General features: G+C 47.8%; 1 long non-coding RNA gene across 1 annotated transcript; it reads right to left on the bottom strand.

The window, feature by feature from the left end:
- Nucleotides 1-65: 65 nt before the first annotated feature.
- On the bottom strand, nucleotides 66-8565 carry LOC141112635 (uncharacterized). Its single transcript, XR_012236626.1, has 3 exons — nucleotides 8463-8565; nucleotides 4401-4488; nucleotides 66-242 (listed from the first exon to the last, which is right to left on the bottom strand). It is a non-coding gene; the product is annotated as an uncharacterized lncRNA (long non-coding RNA).
- Nucleotides 8566-8638: the final 73 nt, after the last annotated feature.

Consider the following 8638-nt stretch of genomic DNA (forward strand, 5'->3'; position numbering starts at 1 on the left):
TCTGGGTTAATAAGTCTTTAAGCAGAAGAACAACCATAACATTTCCTAGTTGCCCTCACCTTGGCACTTGGGTCCGATGAATCCCGGTGTACACAGACATCTATAATTTCCTTCCACCCTCACACAGGTTCCTCTGTTCTCACACATGTGGGGGGGGCAGACTCCATCCAGATTGCTTGGCACACTGGGCTTCGCTGGCCATGGATCCAGATAGAGGATCCGCACGCTGGGGTCACCCCGGTCTGATTGGGAGAGATCATACATACATAACATGGGTCATACATATATCCTCAAACCTGAGAGCTAAAAGGCATGCCGCCGCCTCCTCCTCATAGTAACACCAGGCAGCACGCCACCTCCCTCCTGCCCACATTGAGGCCAGTAAGTACCGGAGCAGCATTCTCACCAACCGGGGAGCCAGCAGAGCAGACTTCTCTGTCAAGCCAGGGCCCATCATACGCAGCCACTCGTGCCCATCAAACGCAGACGGCTGTCACTTCACTAAACCCCCCCGCGGCACTTACCGCTCCTCTTCTGGAGTGATGGGGCTCTTTCCTTGGCGGGAAGCGGCGGCTCTCATCTCTTCCTCGGCGGGAAGCGGCAGCTGCGGCTCCTGTGTCCACTTGTCTCCTTTTCTGCCAAAGAGTTAGGCATCCAAAAGGATCGCCTAATGCTTTGGCCAATCGGGAGACAGGGGAGACAGGACTCACTGACCTGCCTGCTGATTGGCAGGTTGGAACTTTGTGTGAAAATAGCAAAAATTCATTCACTATGCCACACAACAGGGTGGGATCGGGACGCAGTGCTCTGCACTCTGAGCCCACCCTATTTTGAAACCTATTAGAGCCTTTGACTCTAATCATGTGCTTCAAAATAAAGCCCCCCCCCCCCCCGCTTCTATCCTCGCCATAGTATTTCATGCGTCTGGCATCCTGAAAGGGGCTGGGCACATGAATAGGGAGGGCATCGGAGGTGTCAGGGGGGTGCGACGCTTGAGGAAGATACCACCGTGAAGACTGGAAGAGCTCAAGGGATTCAGTGGCAGTTGAATCAGCGGGTCTAGTGAGAGACCGGGAGCTCAGTGGATTGAAGAACTACAAGGAGCGATTGTAGTGGAAGTGAAAAAGGAACCGTTAAGCTTTGTGTTAGGAACTGTTAAAGACTGTTGCCATAGGAGACAGCATTCCTACACATGCAGGTGTGGTGTCTTGCTGGATGCCTTTCCCTGCATGGCTGTCCTCCTGTTGAAGTCTGAGTCTGCCAATTGAACTTGTAAGTACTTAAGGGTGTCCTGGCCCTAACCCTCTCTCCCCCCAAAAGTTTAAGAGAAGTAAAAGCTCTTTTGCATTCAAGAAGTGTTTGGCACCCAATGACTTTAATCACTTTGCACCCACCATACCTCACAGTTACATACAGAAGGATGTCAGCTATCTCTGGCCTGCAGGTTCTCATTAGACCAAAAGAGGCCTGGGACCTTGCTACACATGCGATAATGAAGATGTAAATTCACTATTGCTCATATGCAGTATTTAGTGCAAACACCAAAAACGCTTGTTAAATACCGCATAGAAAAGGCATTAAAGTCAATTCACAAAAGGAAATCAATGCATGCAGTTATTCAGTACTGGTCAAACCTTGCGATAACTATGGAAATGGTCAGATAGACCAACACAAAGTGGCACATAATTGTGAAGTGGAAGGAAAATGAATGGTTTTCAACATTTTTTTTTACAAATAAATGTAAAAAGTGTGGCGGTGCATTTGTATTCAGCCCCCCTTACTCCGATACCCCGAACGAAAATCTAGTGGAACCAATTGCCTTCAGAAGTCACCTAATTAGAAAATAGAGTCCACCTGTGTGTAATTTAATCTCAGTATAAATACAGCTGTTTGTGAAGGCCAAGGAACACACCAGACAGGTTAAGGATAAAGTTGTGGAAATGTTTAGAGCAGGGTTGGGTTATATTAAAAAAAAAAAAAAAAAATGTATCCCAATCTTTGAACATCTCGCAGAGCACTGTCCAATCCATCATCTGAAATGGAAAGAGTATGGCACAACTGCAAACCTACCAAGACATGGCCGTCCAACTAAACTGACAGGCCTGGCAAGGAGAACATTAATCAGAGAAGCAGCCAAGAGGCCCATGGTAACTCTGGAGGAGCTGCAGAGATCCACAGCTCAGGTGGGAGAATCTGTCCACAGGACAACTATTAGTGGTGCTCTCCACAAATCTGACCTTTATGGAAGAGTGGCAAGAAGAAAACCATTGTTAAAGCTATAAGAAGTCCCATTTGCAGTTTGCGAGAAATCATGTGGGGGGACACAGCAAACATGTGGAAGAAGGTGCTCTGGTCAGATGAGACCAAAATTAAACCTTTTTGGCCTAAAAGCAAAACGCCATGTGTGGTGGAAAACAAACACTGCACATCACCCTGAACACACCATCCCCACCGTGAAACATGGTGGTGGCAGTGTGGGGATGCTTTTCTTCAGCAGGGACAGGGAAGCTGGTCAGAGTTGATGGGAAGATGGATGGAGCCAAATACAGGGCAATCTTAGAAGAAAATCTGTTAAGAGTCTGTAAAAGACTTGAGACTGGGGTGGGGGGTTCATGTTCCAGCAGGACAACAACCCTTAACATACAGCCAGAGCTACAATGGAATGGTTTCGATCAAAGCATATTCATGTGCAGGGCATCCATCAGAAATTTTTGGGCCCCTATGGGCCATCCTACTGAATCCAGACACCGGCCACCTCACCTGTACGCACTCTGCCTCCCCCCCTCAATCCTGTATACATGTCACCCACCCCTGTATGTGTAGTAGAGAGATAGAGATCAGCCCCCCCATACACACACCCCTGTATATATGTCAGCCACATAGGTGTGCGCACCCTTAAGCTCAAACACACATGCATGTCTATGTATCTACATATATATGACTCCGGCACATTGATCTCCCTGCTGGCACAGTGAAAGAGAAAAGAATAAACACTTCTCTTATGGCAGGGCCGGTAAGAGGGAGATCTTTCCCATGTTCCTGTTGATACACAGAACGATAACACTAATGCGCATGAGGGGATTAAGGTGTGCCTGGGCACACCCGGCACACCCTGTGCGCACGCCTATGGTCAGCCGCCACCACACACACACACACACACACAGTCCCCCTCCCTTTCCTTCACAGCCCCTACTTGTAACTTCCTACCTGGTCCCAGCTCATGTCTACAAAGCTGACATGTTGCTGAGAAGCATAGCACAGGCAGATCACTGTCACACGAGGGGTGCACATGCACATAGTAGCCAAAGGTGGCAGTAAGAGCTTGATGTCTAAAATCAATGACACGAGAACTGCAGAAACGGTGATCGTTTCTATACTGCACAACACAGATCCCCTTCACCCAGCCTGCCATCTTCTGGCCCCGGGGCCCCTTACAGTTGTACCGACTGTACCCCCTGATGGCGGCCCTGGTCATGTGTTAGAATGGCCCAGTCAAAGTCCAGACCTAAATCCAACTCAGAATCTGTAACAAGACTTGAAAATTGCTTTTCATAGACACTCTCCATCCAATCTGACAGAGCTTGAGATATTTTGCAAAGAAGAATGGGCAAAAACGTCTCTCTAGATGTGCAAAGCTGGTAGAGAAAGGTGGTTCTACAAAGTATTGACTCGGGGGGGGGGGGGGGGACCATATAAATGCACGCCACACTTTTCACATATTTGTAAAAATAAAAATTTGGAAAACCATTTATCATTTTCCTTCCACTTCACAATTATGTGCCACTTTGTGTTGGTCTATCACATAAAATCCCAATAAAAAATACATTTTGTTTTTGGTTGTAACATGACAAAATGTGGAAAATTTCAAGGGGTGTGAATACTTTTTCTAGGCACTGTAGTGGGAATTTCCAGTCCTGTGATAATGTATGAAACCATGCGCTAAGTTATTTAGGGCATATTTAGGGCATACTTCAGAAAGATAACGCACGTAAGTTTTTAAGAACAGTTTCCTTATGAATTACAGTTTTTTTCCCGGAATGTTGTGCTTTATTTTACCCAATGCAGTAACATATCGCTTTGTGAATTGTGCCCTCTGTGTTCGTTCAGATCCGGTCCTAGAAGCAGTTACTTCAAGTGTTCTGCCACAGTTGCTACAGGCCCATTACTAGTGCTAGAGATTGCCGATTGTTCTTCAATTTGTTATCTGTTCTACCTGCAACTCAACAAAATAAAACTGTGCGAGCTTTCTCTGGACTTTGTGCTGTCCTTCCCATCTGTGTCTGCTCCAAATACATTCACATTACCAGGCTGGAAAAATCCCTACACTGCTGGATGGACCTGAACTGCATACACATTGCTATCTTCTAGTTCTCGGGGCTTAGAACATATTCCATCCTTACCATGAACCATATCTGGTATGACCGGGGACACCAGAGTCAATGTCACCCCGAATAACACGAGACACCCTGCGAAGCCAGACATCACCATCTGCAGGAGGAAGAGACAAGAAATGTTGGTTATGCATTTCCCTGACCCTGGAAATACCCCTCATACCAACCTACTGCCGCACCACCTTCACCATCTCCTCTGTCAATAAGAGGGGGGATTGGTGTATATTAGAGGGACAGAGGGGGGAGTGTATTGGGGTATAATCAAGGGGGGGAATTGGGGTACACGAGGGACAAAGGAGATGGAGGATTGGGGTATAATAGGGGGACAGATTGTCTCTCTATTATACACCCCCCCTCAATCTGTCCCTCTATTATATCACAATACTCCCCCCCCCTCTTATACCCCAATTCTCCATCTCCTTTGTCCCTCTTATAACCTTATTCTTAACCCCCTCCATCTGTCCCTCTATTATACCCCGATCTCCGCCATCCTGTCTTTCTATTATAGCCCAATCCCCCCCCTTCTGTTTCTCTATTATACCCCAATCCTCCCCTCTATGGATCTTCTTGTATACCCCAATCCCCCCTCTGTCTCTCTATTATACACCCCCCCCCCCCAGAGGGGGGATTGGGGTATAAAAGAAGATCCACAGAGGGGAGGATTGGGGTATAATAGAGAAACAGAAGGGGGGGGGATTGGGCTATAATAGAAAGACAGGATGGCGGAGATCGGAGTATAATAGAGGGACAGATGGGGGGGGGGGGTTAAGGATAAGGGTATAAGAGGGACAAAGGAGATGGAGAATTGGGGTATAAGAGGGGGGAGGGGTATTGTGATATAATAGAGGGACAGATTGGGTGGGGGGGGGGTGTATAATTGAGAGACAGAGGGGGGATTGGGGTATGAAAGAAGATCCACAAAGGGGAGGGTTGGGGTATAATAGAGAAACAGAAGGGGGGGGGGGGTTGGGCTATAATAGAAGGACAAGATGGTGGAGATCGGGGTATAATAGAGGGACAGATGGGGGGGGGGGGGTTAAGGATAAGGGTATGAGAGAGGAAGAGATTGGGGTATAATAGAGAGACAGATTGGGTGGGGGGGGGGGGGGATTGGGATATAAAAGGACAGAGGGGAGTTGGGTATAATAGAAGGACAAATGGGAGAATTAGGTAGAAGAGGGACAGAGGGGGGAGGGATTGGGATAGAATAGAGGGGGCAATAGGGGGTGGGGAATAATGGGGACAGAGGGGAGGATTTGGGGTATAATAGATAGAGGAGAGGGAGAATTGGGGTATAATGGAGATACAGATGGGGTGAAATTGAGGGACAGAGGGGGAGATTGGTGTATACAGTGCCTTGAAAAAGTATTCATACCCCTTGAAAATGTTCCACATTTTGTCATGTTACAACCAGAAAAACATAAAATGTATTTTATTGGATTTGATGTGACAGACCACCACAAAGTGGCACATAATTGCAAAGTGGAAGGAAAATGATAAATGGTTTTCCAAATTTTTTTACAGATACATTTTTAGCCGCTTCAGCCCCGGAAGATTTGGCTGCGCTGAATGACCAGGCTATTTTTTGTGATTCGGCACTGCGTTGCTTTAACTGACAATTGTGCAGTCGTGCGACGTTGTACCAAAACAAAATTGACGTCTTTTTTTTTTTTTGCATTGATTACTGTAAAAATGTCACTGGCAGTGAAGGGGTTAACACTAGTGGGCGATCAAGGGGTTAATGTGTTCCCTGCTAAGTGTTCTAACTGAAGGGGGGGATGGGACTTGCTAGGGGAAGAGATAGATCGGTGTTCATACTTTGTATGAACACACGATCTGTCTTCTCCCCTCAGAGAACCGGGATCTCTGCGTTTACACACAGAGATCCCGGTTCTCACCGTGTCACAAGCGGTCGCGGGAGCCGGGCGGTCATCGTGACCGCTTTGCACTCGCATCGGTTCAGGGGGCGATCAGTGGGCACGCGCGCCCCTAGAGGCCACAAATAGAAGCGACGTAACATGATGGCGATTCGCGCAGCCGAGCCATGCGGCTGGTTGGCAAATGGTTAAAAAGTGTGGCGTGCACTTGTATCCAGCTCCCTTTACTCTGATGCCCCTAACGAAAATCTAGTGGAGCCAATTGCCTTCAGAAATTACCCAATTTGTAAATAGAGTCCACCTGTGTGCAATTTAATCTCAGTATAAATACAGCTGTTCTGTGAAGCCCTCGGAGGTTTGTTAGAGAACTTTAGTGAACAAACAGCATCATGAAGGCCAAGGAACACACCAGATAGTTTAGGAATAAAGTTGTAGAGGTTTAAAGCACAGTTGGGTTATAAAAAAAAAAAAAAAAAAAAAGCTATTCAAGCCATCATCTGAAAATGGAAAGAGTATGGCACAACTGTAAACCTACCAAGACATGGCCGTCCACCTAAACTGACAGGCCGGGCAAGGAGAGCATTCATCAGAGAAGCAGCCAAGAGGTCCATGGTAACTCTGGAGGAGCTGCAGAGATCCACAGCTCAGGTGGGAGAATCTGTCCACAGGACAACTATTAGTCGTGCTCTCCACAAATCTGACCTTTAGGCTGGGTTCACATGTGGCTCACAGCAGGAGTCCGGGGCGTCCCCGTTCACCGTTTCAGGTCCGATTTCAGCCTGAATTCGAACCTGAAAACGGACCAAAAGACGCACAGGATCCCTGTGCAAATTCGCAACAGAGCCGCAGTGGAGATATGTGAACCGGTCAAAATCTCCTGCTATTATGAATTGGATGCAGGAAACCCACATCCAATTTGCAATAATGTGAAAACAGTCTTATGGAAGAGTGGCAAGATAAAAGAAACACATAAGAAGTCCCGTTTGCGAGGAGCCATGTGGAGGACACAGAAAACATGTAGAAGAAGGTGTTCTGGTCAGATGAGACCAAAATAGAACTTTCTGATCTAAAAGCAAAACGCTATGTGTGGCGAAAAACTAACATTGCACATCACCCTGAACACACCATCCCACCGGGGAAACATGGTGGTGGCAGGAACAGATGGGGAGGGGGAATTGGGAGTATAATAGGTTGTTTTTGGTTGTAACATGACAAAATGTGGGAAGTTTCAAGGGGTATGAATACTTTTTCAAGGCACTGTAAGAGAGGGACAGAGGGAGGGGAGGGGGATTGGGGTATAATAAAAGAACAGTGTGTGTGTGGGGGGGGGGGGGGGGGGGGATTGGGGGTATAACAGAGGAACAGTTGGGGGGATTGGGGAAATAATAGGGGGACATAATAGAGGAACATATGGGGGGGGGGGGTTGAGGTGTAAAATAGAGGAACAGATTGGGGGGGGGGATTTGGGGTCTAGTAGAGAGGAATAGATGGAGGGGGTTGGGGGTCTAGTAGAGGAACAGATGGGGGGGGGGGTGTGATAGACAGATGGGGGGATTGTAGTATAATAGATACAGATGGGGGGATTGGGGTATAATAGAGAGACAAATGGGGGTATAATAAAGCAGGTGGGGGGATTGGGGGTCTAGTAGAGGAATAGATGGAGGGGGTTGGGGGTCTAGTAGAGAGGAATAGATGGAGGGGGTTGGGGGTCTAGTAGAGGAACAGATGGGGGGGTTGGGGGTCTAGTAGAGGAACAGATGGGGGGTTGGGGGTTGGGGGTCTAGTAGAGGAACAGATGGGGGGGGGGTTGGGGGTCTAGTAGAGGAACAGATGGGGGGGGGGGGGGGTTGGGGGTCTAGTAGAGGAACAGATTGGGGGGGGGGGGGTGATAGACAGATGGGGGGATTGTAGTATAATAGAGATACAGATGGGGGGATTGGGGTATAATAGAGAGACAAATGGGGGTATAATAAAGCAGGTGGGGGGATTGGGGGTCTAGTAGAGGAATAGATGGAGGGGTTGGGGTGTGATAGAGAGACAGATGGGGGGGGGGGTAAAAGAAAGAGGAGGAGATGGGGGACAAAATACTATAGACCTGTATGTAGAAGGGGGCTCTAAGTAATCCAGTCCCTGTCAGTATATAGTATATATGTGAGGTATATACCAGATCTGTTGCCTCCATACACATGTTTACCTTCCTACAGCCGATCACAGACCTCCCCTCCCCCTCATCCCCCCTGTGAATTAATGGCTGTCAGCTGTCAATCATCATGCTCCTCTCCCCACCCCCCTCCGGGTGTTTGTGTGTAATGATAGGGGTAATGTTGGGTGAAGATTCCCTTTTGAGAGTCTCAGACTACATCTCCCAGC

The sequence above is a fragment of the Aquarana catesbeiana genome, linkage group LG11 (assembly GCF_042186555.1).
Source record: "Aquarana catesbeiana isolate 2022-GZ linkage group LG11, ASM4218655v1, whole genome shotgun sequence".
In the NCBI taxonomy this organism is placed as follows: Eukaryota; Metazoa; Chordata; class Amphibia; order Anura; family Ranidae; genus Aquarana; species Aquarana catesbeiana.